This window comes from Fukomys damarensis, unplaced genomic scaffold, assembly GCF_012274545.1.
Source record: "Fukomys damarensis isolate Sample0158 unplaced genomic scaffold, DMR_v1.0_HiC HiC_scaffold_1, whole genome shotgun sequence".
Lineage (NCBI taxonomy): Eukaryota > Metazoa > Chordata > Mammalia > Rodentia > Bathyergidae > Fukomys > Fukomys damarensis.
This window is the reverse complement of record NW_022900913.1, coordinates 18,649,556-18,660,687: the sequence shown is the minus strand read 5'-3', so window position 1 is coordinate 18,660,687 and position 11,132 is coordinate 18,649,556.

Here is an 11,132-nt window from a genome sequence, read left to right as displayed (position 1 = left end):
TAGTAGAGAAACATGGAAACCAAAAATTTATTTTTCAAAAGATTATAAACTGATTAAGTCCCATATATAGCTGTAGGCATTAACTTCTAAAGTTGAACATAGCAATTCAGCAAATAAATAGTAATTTTAAGTTTATGAAGCCCCCTCCTAAAGAATATGTTTACTAATAGGCTCACAACTGAATATTTATTATAGCCTATTCTTAACAGCCACACTGAAAATTAACAAACTTCCTTCAGCTAAAGAATGTATGCATATAATTTATGGGTAAATTATATATTTGCAAAATAGAACACCTCCCAGTGATCCACTAATAGTACACAATTATATGCGGCACCTTGGAAGAGTCTCACAGATATACTGAACAAATAAGCCACAAGCAGACATACCTTGTGCATTCCTTCATTCTTCTGAAATTCAAGGGCCATGAAAAACTAATTATGTTATTTAAGCCAGAATAATGGTAAAATATTGGGGGAAAGAGAGAAGACGGAGAAATATAAAATGAGTTTTCGGAGGATTAGTTATATTTTTTAGTCTGAATGTGGTTATGGGAGTAGATTTATTTGGAAAAGGTGGAATACTATTAAGGGTACTTTTTTGCATATTTCATTATTTACAACATTTGCAAATCACAGACATACTTATTACAGGTAAATCACATTCACACTTACTATGGTTTAATTTAAAAAGTGAATTTCTGTACATGTTCCATCATTGGTCATATAATAGCACTCACAGCCTAATGAAATCCATAATTAAAAATTCTAAGTGTGCTCCTTTTAAATTAGGTGTATTGGCTTTAAAATCAAAATAAATGAAACATTTAAATGACACAATGCAAAGTTGCTAGCATGAGTCCATATGTAGAATATACCTTATTGGGTAAATATTGATGAAGTCATGTTAATGCAAAATATGTGCGCTATCTAGTTTAGCTCAGATAAAATATTGAGCAAAAATTAAAAGATTCATATCTTATAAACAGTTCATTTCAACAAAGCAGCACTTTTACTTTTGGAATCTTTATTACTTGTTCTATTATAAGCCTATCCTGAGAAATATTTACTATTTTTTAAGCATTAATGAATTGAACTTGCTAAAACAATTCAGGATAAAGTTTATGAATGTAGGATGAATAAAAACTTCAAACAAAAATTAAAATCTGTAGTTCTTTGAAACAAGAGAGATCATAAAAACCCCTTGACACAGTATCATACCTTGCAAGTCCAACCATGTAGTTGCTGAGAATATGATGGCCGGTGGCTTCCTCCGTCTTGGACAAGCAGGGTTCATTTGCATACTGCTCCTGCTAAGAAAGCACCACAGCCTGGAAGATTAGCAAATGGCTGATCCAGTTTTAAAACTCTACGCATGATAGCCTCTGACCTCAGCAATCCCTGCCCAGAAGAGAAAGTAAGAAATAACTTTGGCTGGTCAGTACACTCCCACAGCTGTCAGAAGCAGCCTGCCTTGTCGATACCTGAGCAACCTTCTATAGGCAGAATATTAGAGACTATGAGCTCCACACCATGAAAACATGTAATGCCATCCTTTCAGATGTAGTAAAATTATTCAGTTATTCACTTTAATATGTCATGGTGATAGAAATAAGGATGCCTAGAGTGAGATGTAGCAGTTCATGTCTGTAACTGAGGCTGCTTGGGAAGGTGAGGCAGGAGAATCACAAGTTGCCGACCAACCTGGGAAAACTAAGAGATTCCGTATAAAAATGATATTTAAAAAGTATGGAGATGCTATTCAGTGTCAGAGAACTTGCTTATTATGTGAGGATCTAGTATGAATCTCTAATACCAATCCACCCACTCACACCTCCCCCAAAGAAGAAAAATAAATGGGTCCCAGAAAGAAGTGGTTGAAATTGAACAGATTCCATTCGTACATCTAAACAACTCACAGGGTATTTTGTATTTTGTGCATCTGCTTTAGTGGTCTGTACAAGATTGGAGAGACCCTGTTCTCCAAAAAGGTATAATGTTAACAAGCACCACAGTATGGTTTGCAATAGAGTATAAGCAATGTTTTGTTTTGGTTTTTTTTTTTGTCAGTGCACTTGGACCACTTGGGACTAGGAGTCTGGAAGTCAAAATACCGTCACCAGCATTCCTCCTGTGAAAAACCTTGGTAGGAAATCATAGATCATCTGTTTCTTAATTGATTGTATCCAAATTAAAAGTAAAATTTCTCTTATCTTCATGATGGAAGGTACTTTTATAACTTCAAGCAAGGCGCTCAGAAATTAGTGCCCACCCTGCAACAATGACAAGCAGATACTGGCTCTGTCTTCTTTCATGATTGTAGTTCAAGGAGATTCCCAGGTCCTTTAGATAGTCCTTGGTTGTAAAAACGTGAGAAAAGCTATTATAAATTATATCTCAAATGCTGAAGGAAATAAATCACAATTAGCCATTGTAATGTATAAAGGAAATGCTTTAAGAAAGCATGGGTTAGGCCATCTGAATTCTGTCATAGCTTAGGTGGGGGCATCTGGAGCCAGAAGAAGCCAGTAAAAAGTCTGGCCAAGCTTACTGTTAGGGTCTCTGGGTCACACTCCAGGACAGTATCCCCTTGTTCTGAACATATCTATGAACAAATCTATTGCATTCACATCTTTTCTTGGAGTTCTAACCTCATGGATGTCAAATAACAACATTACAAGTGTCTATTTTACAAAACTAAGCAGCCCATTTAAACTAATGCCTGGCATGCAGTTAATAGAGTATGACACAATATCTTTAATAATTAATAGCTTTCTGACACAAAAATGCCTGTGGGGATTAAAACTAACCCCTGACTACCACAATTACTCCATCAGGGCATGAGTTTGAATGCACAGGGTTCTGGCTTTTAATGCCCTTATCCTGGAGTCCTTGGATAGAACACAAATCAATATTTAGTCAATTACTATTATTTTCATTATCCTTGCTCCCTGCTGCCATCTTATTTCATAAATTTCAGCATTTTCTTGTTCTCCAACTGCATTATTTCATGTTTTTGAATGGAAATTCATTACCTGTAGTACAAGGGGAAGGCTAAGTGTACTTCTAAATTTAAAATATCTGCTTTTAAGGTCATGGTATCCAGGCTAGGAAAGTAGCTCAGTGGTGAAGTGTGTTTGCCTAACATGAGTGATGCCTGTGTTCAATCCCTTGTGGTAGAAAAGAAAGAAAGAAAGAAAACAAACAGATGTGATAGAATTGCAAAGCTATATAGTGTCTTAGACTTTTAAAAAAGATAATTCTGAAAAAAAATATTTTATTTATTTTACCATAAATGATGTACATTGTCACATTTATACTTTATTGATTGCTTATTACCATTTAAGTAATATAAATAATTATCAGTTCTACCAGTATTTGTATCATTTTGAGGATTTTATTTTTCGGGACTTCATTTAATCTGCCATACTATTAGTGATGACATATAACTGCTAATATATTTAGTAATTCCTTGGTATACTTTCAATTATTTGACTATATTGGCTGTGAATAATTGTCTGCAGCTCTCATTTTAGTATTTTTGTCATTATGCCATTTGGATCACTGCCCTTGCCAGCCATACGCAGGAGCACAGCCCCGTCAGTCCTACTTTTTGCTGGACTCACTGTATTGTCTGATGTTAAGGGAAACTATGTGGTGAATTACTTTATTTGGGATCTGCCATATGCCAGTATCTGGGCTAGAAATCTGACCGATGTCATCTTATTTGAGCTTCACAATGCATTCTATGGCTTACATGGCCATTTATTTAAAGAAATAAAAGCTAAACAGAATGGAGGAGAAATCACTCACTCAAATTCTCAGTTAGGAAATGGAAGAGCCAGGAATGAAGCTCAGGCCTGCTTAACGGAAGAAGGTGGGGCCTTTCCATTTCACCATTGGAGAGTTTCAGTCACACGCTTCAAAACACCAGCCCATGAATGCACATGAACTCAACAGGATACATTCCAATGACATGTCTATATATTTTATTAGTATTAAAATAAGCTGATGGTTATGGCCATATTACTCAGAAATATGTTGCATAGTCTTAATGGTTATTGCAACATTAATAAGATATACAGGGCCGTTTTGTAGTAGTGATTGCTATTTTAAGAAGATGTATGAAGAAGTTTATAGGCTACAATAATAAATATGCAGCAGGAAAGCAGTGACATGTTGTATATTTTAAGAGTATTGCTAAATGCTTATGGATTCTGGAAGTAGTTTACTGGAAAGTTTTGCTATCTGTTAAATTTAAAGTTCTAATGATATAGGAAAGAAACACTTCAATGATCTTCTCCTCTTTAAGTTCTCTCTGATTCAGTGCCCCTGCTAGAATATGCTTCTTCCTAAAATATTACTTTGCTTGTGTTGAGCTGGTTTTCCAAATTTTATTAATTCAGCATCCACAGGAAAATAATGTTCATTTCTGTAACCTGGTAGAATAAGCCACTCACAACCTGACTACTGTGTAAATTGCTGTTTACTACTCCTTCGGCTGCTGCAAGGAACTGGATTTTTATTATGTGCAGATTATTTTTGCCACATTTTAAAGAATGAATTAGATTCTGAAATGAAAATTTATACAACTTCGACATAATTGTTAAATATAGTATTAATTCATAAAAATTACGAATTTTCATACAGAATAGCACTTACTGAAAATATAAAATGAGACTCATATTACTGGATACAAAATTGCAATACATTAATTATGTAAGGATTCATTTATAAAGGAAATATAAGATGAAAAACTCATGTTGATAAACAATATGAAGACATGAGAAAAATTAGAGAGATTTATCCAGTTCATGGGTTACATATCTTACTATTGTTAAGTTGCTCATGGTTCCACCCACTCATCAATAGAAAGAAGTAAGTTTAATTTCAGGAGAAAATTTTCAGATATGCATTGTGAGGAACTTTGAACATTTATGATTCTTAAAATACCATCACCCCTTTATTTTGTAAAAGCAAAGAAGTAAAACTCAATTTAGTATGCATAATACAGTACAGGGGGATATGTTTTTGTAAAATAACTCTGAAATAAAAATAAAAACCAAAAAAGTAAAAGGTCAGTGAACTACACTGGAAGAACTGAAAGCCAAAGTTCATAAGTGGACATAAAATAATGGTAAATAAATAGATATGTGTGCTGGATATTCTGTAGTTTATTCCGTATAAACTGGCTCCTCACATACATGAGAAAAAAAAGGTTATATTTTCATAAAAAGCAAGTAAAAGCAAATAATGACTCAAGATAATTACACAAATGCCAGGGGATAGGTGGACAATGGTGCAACCTCTCTACATAAGTCCATATGTACTTAGTACACAGCTCTCCAGAAAGATAACTAATACAGTTCATGAGAAGAAACATCATTGCCTTGTATGTGTGAATGTATATACTGACATGATATGATGAATAATTTACAGAATGAATTAGAAACAGGTATACACACAATGTACGCAAAATGGGATGATTTATTTACAAAAAAATGGACATGAGTCAGATTGTGAGCATTTAAATATTATCTCACAGTATGTACTTTGGAGTATTTTTTAAATATACTATGCATCAGAGTTTTTGCTTAAAAGGTATTTTCATCTACTATTAATTATTGAGCTTAATTACTACATGGAAATTTGAATAGTAGCTACATTATAGTAAATTCAATAATTATAAGGCATTAGTATTAGTTTATTTTTATAATTGAATTTCATGATAAATACATTTGTAATTATTATTTTATTAGAAAAACCATATAATTTATATAATAAAAGTGAACTTACTGATCAATTAGATAAATGCAAGAGCATAAATAGATACACATACAGATATAACTAGGATATTTACAGGTTTGGAAATGATTATTAGGTAATGCAGACCATTCACTAAACAATAAAATGTATTTTCTTCACCTTTTGACATACTGGAAATTAAAAATAATTCACATTTCTTATGTAATAAGGTATAATTGATATACTTTTTAAAACTGTCAATTGTTATAGTGGACCTGAAATTGGATGGGGCCATTAATTAACTAAAAATATAAATATGAAAACTACTTAAACTACTAAGTCATCAAAGAAATAGAAATTTTAAGAAAATCCTATGTGTTCATCAAATTGGTTGAAAATGAAAATTTTAAATAATACCAAATTTTGATGAGGATTTTGGAAAGCAGAAAGCTGCTACACCTCTGATGAGAGGGCAAATTTGCCAAAGAATCTGAGAGCCTTTTGGTAGTTCTTAAAATACATAGGTGCATGCCAAGCTTCTGATAGATATATACATTTATATTTAATACATGCACTCAAGACAAAGCCACACACAAGAAAATGTTGACATTGGTAAGCAGAGTAATTTTTGGTAGAAGCGAGGATTTAGAAACCATCTGAAACTCCGTTACTAGGGAATATCAGACCCAGGTTATGGAGCACAGTGGCTACAAAGCTAAATATATACTAAGCAATGGGGAGTTAACTCAGCAAACATTATGATAAGCCAGAAAAATCAGGGCTGCACATAGATGTATGGCTAGAATATTTATACCTATTAAACATGTATTTTAACACAAAATCAAAGACATGTTTTGTATTTTGGGAGTATGATAACTGCTATGTTGAAGTAATAGCAGGATTAGGAATGAAATGGGTGAAAACAAACAAATACATTATCCATTTTTGTAATAATAATGCACTATGAACAAGAGAGATAGTACCTGCATGTTAATTAGACTGTACATGTAATATTTTATAAAAATATTATTAGCCTTTGGAAGATATTACATAGGATTTTTAGCCAAAAGGCCAAGAATTATTGATTTTTCATTGCCAGATTTTTTGTGCATGTTCCATGTATTCATTGTTTGTGTCCTAGTTTTCTAATATATTGTGTTTTTTATAGAACCTCTACATATCTTGTAAGATTAATGTTAATTTTGTATAACATTTGCTGCTCTTGTTATGTAATGATTATGAAAAGTAAAATTAGGTTTATATAGAGAATGAAGCCAAAACATCAGGATGTCTTCAGGTATCAAAGTGTGAAGAGATTTTCTCAGACTGTACTCGATCTAGAAGTAAGGGAAGAGATACATTGTAACATTATCACAGGTGAAGCAGGTTGAGAGAAAATGAACCAGCAAATCAGCTATAGGTTATCAAGCAGTTGGTTGATTTTCCCCTTTGAACAATAGAATGACTAAGGTTGATGGTCAGATTTAGTTGAGAGAGGAATGATGTCTCAAGGAGTTTTTCATTGCTTTTCTGAGATAAGTCTACAGACATGAAATTAAATCTTGTGAACATAATTGTATTTTTAAAAAACTTCTCATTTACATTATTCTATCTATATTTCTCTGATGTTTTGGGGGTGGGGGTACCTGGAATCAAACTCAGGACCTTGCTCTTGCAAGGCAGTTTCGGTGCCACTGAGTTAAACCCCTGACCCTATATTTCTTTTCTTTTCTTTTTTTTTTCTTCATTAAATTTATTGGTACATTCTAGGTATACAACACAGTTACATGAATCATTGGCATCTTAGACCATCACATGATGTATCTTGGAATTTATTTTTCCCCCATACCCCTTCCCTTCCTTCTGCCCCTCTGAACTTCCCTATTTACAAAGACTTTGCTTCATCTTTTTTTTGCTTTTCTTATATTTTTTCTTTTTCCTTCTTACCTATCTTCTACCCCTTCCACTTCCCCTACACCTTTAGACTTTTTTTTTCATATTACACAATATTAATTATACACTTTGATTTTTATTTAAATTTTTAGTTTTTTCACACCAGAAACTATTTCATATTTACATATGTATTCTATTTATTTCACTTAAGAGTATGGCCTTAGTGTGCATCCATTTAGCTATACATGTCTCTGGTTTATCAATCTTTATGGCTGAGTACTGCTCAACTTTATAAAAACAAAACAAAATAAAATAAAAACCAAAAAAAGCACATCCAGTCTCCAGCTGATGGACAATTGGGCTGTATCCAAGAATTAGCTATTACAAACTGCAATGCTATAAACAAGGGTGAGAATATATCACTGTGGTATGATTCTTTCAATTCTTTTGGGAAGATACCCACCAAAGGGATAGCTGGGACAAATGGAACCTCTAATCCTAGTTGTTTGAGGTATCTCCAAATTGATTTCCATAGTGGTTGCACCAGTCAGCACTCCAACCAACAATGGAGAAGGGTTCCTTTCTCCCACACCCGTGCCAGCATTTGTTATTGGTTGATTTGTTGATAACAGCCATTCTTTCTGGCCTGAGGTGGAATCTCAGTGTTGTTTTCCTCTGCATGACCAGTGATGTTGAACATTTTCTCATATGTTTATTTGCTGCTTTTACTGTGTCTGAGAATTGCCTGTTCTTTCAGATGCCTATTTTTTGCATTGGGTCTTTATCTTTGGGGGTCTGATTTTGTTGAGTTCTTTATATATTCTAGGTAGTAGACCTTTATCTGAGGAACAGCTGTCAATTTTTTCCCACATGTAGGTTGTCTTATATCTGTATTTGTAGTTTCTCACACATTGCAGAAGATTTTTTAAAAAGATGAGATCCCAGTTGTTCATTCTTATGCTATATTTGTTCAAACAGCTTTTCCTATGCCATTGCCTTCAAGAGTTCTACCTATCTTCCAGCAAGTTTAGCGTTTCTGTTTTAATATTTAGATCTTTAATCCACTTGGATTTTAGTTAGTGCATGGTGAAAGACCGGAGTCTAATTTTAATCATTAGCAAGTTGAATTCAAGTTTTTCCAACACCATTTGTTAAAGAGGCTACCTTGCCTCCAGTGAGGATGGTTGGCTCCATTGTTAAAGATGAGGTAGCTGAGTATGTCTGTAGTTATTTCTGCATCTTCTAATATTTTACACTGATCCTTGGGTCTATTTCTTTGCCATTATCAAGCTGTTTTTAATCACAGTGGCTTTGCAGTATAATTTCACATTGGAGATTGTGATACCCCCTGTCATGTCTCTGTTTCCTAGAATTACTTTGCTATTCTAGGTCTCTTCTGGTTTCAAAATAATTTTTTTCTATTGCATTCTCTAATTTTGTGAAATATATTGTTGGGATTTATTGAATCTGTATAATAGTTTTGGAAGCATGGCCATTTTCACTATATTGATTTTTCCTGTCCCAGAAAAAGAGATGTCTTTACAATCTCTTATTTACTCTTTGATCTCTCTCTTTTTTTTTTAGCTTTAATTGAGTTTATTGGTACATTTTAGGGATAAGGTACAGTTAAATTCATTGTTGGGATTTTATACCTCTACATGACAAGTCTTGATTCTCATTTTTTCCCCTTACCTCTGCCTTCCCTTCACCCCCTCCTCCCTTCCCCATCTACAAACACTTTATTTTGATCTTTTCATTCTCTCACATTATTTTCTTTTCCCTTTTTACTCTTCCCCTACCCATCACCTTCCCTATCCCATCCCACCTTCCCTACAACTTTAGCTCCTTTGTTCCCACTTCTAAATGTCAGCAATCTTATTAGAATCTTATGCATTGTTGCAGATTATTCACACCAGGGAAACTATTTGGTATTTACACATGTGTGACGTATTTATTTCACTTAGGAGTATATCTTCAATATGTATCCATTTTCCTATGAATGAATCTATTTTCTCGTTCTTTATGGCTGAGTAATATTACATTTTATAGAAAAAACACATCTTCTTTATTCAGTCTCCAACGGATGGGCAAATGGGCTGTTTCCAAGATTTAGCAATTACAAACTGTGCCGCTATAAACATGGGTGCATATACTTTTCTGCGATATGATTCTTTTACTTCTCTTGGAAAGATACCCAGCAGAGGGATGACTGGGTCAAATGGAACTTCCAGTCCAAGCTCTTTGAGGTATCTCCATATTGATTTCCATAGTGGTTGCACAAGTCTGCACTCCCACCAACAATGGAGAAGGGTTCCTTTCTCCCCACAACCCCGCCAACATTTGTTATTGTGTGATTTCTTGATAGCAGCCATTCTTTGTGGGGTGAGGTGGAATCTCAGTGCTGTTTTCATCTGCATCTCTCGAATGACCAGTGATGTGGAACATTTTTTCAAATATTTTCTTGCTGCTTTTACTTCTTTGTCTGAGAAATGTCTGTTCATTTCGGATGACCATTTTTGAATCAGGTCTTTATATTTGGGGGGACTGATTGTTTTGAGTTCTTTATATATCCTTGATGATCTCTTTTTTAAGAGCGTTGTAGTTCTCAATGTAGAGGTCTTTGCTTCCTTCATTAGATTGGTTCCATGATATTTCATTTTTCCTTAGATGTTACTGTGAAAAGGATTCATTCCCTAATTTCTCTCTCAGTGAGTCTGTTATTTGTATACAAGAAGGCTGTTGATTTTTGAGTGTTTATACCTTGCATCCTGATACTCTGCTGAATCTATCAATTAAGTCTAGATGCTTTTTAGCAGAGGTTTTAGGTTCTTCTAATTTGAGTATCATATTGTCAGCAAATAATGACAGTCAAACTTCTTCCATTCTTACCTTTATTGCTTTTATTTCTTTCTATTATTTAATTGCTGTGTCTAATGTTTCCAAAACTATTTTGGAAAGGAGTGGTGAGAGTGGACATCCTAATCTTGTTCCTGATTTTACCATGAAGGTTTTCAGTTTTTGATTATTTAGTATGATGTTGGCTGTTGGGTTTTCAGAGATGACCTTTATCAAGTTGAGATAAAGACCATGTATTCCAAATTTCTTCAATCGTGAATGAGTATTGAATTTTGTCAAATGATTTTTCTGCATCTATTAAGATGATGATAGGATTTTTGCCCTTGACTCTGTTAACATATTATATTATATTATTGATTTACATATGTTGAACAGTTATTCTTGCATCCCTGGAATAAACCTGATTCGATCAGGGTGTATGACCTTCTTCATTACCCTCTCTATTCTGTTTGCCAGTATCTTATTAAGAATTTTTGCATCCATGTTCATTACTGAGATTCGCCTGTAGTTCTCTTTTTGGGTTCTGTCTTTCCCTGGTATTGGAATCAAAGTAACATTTGCTTCCAGGAATGAATTTGTAATTATTGTTTCCCTTTCAATTTCCCTGAAAAGTTTAAAGAGCAGTGGTGGTAGTTCTTC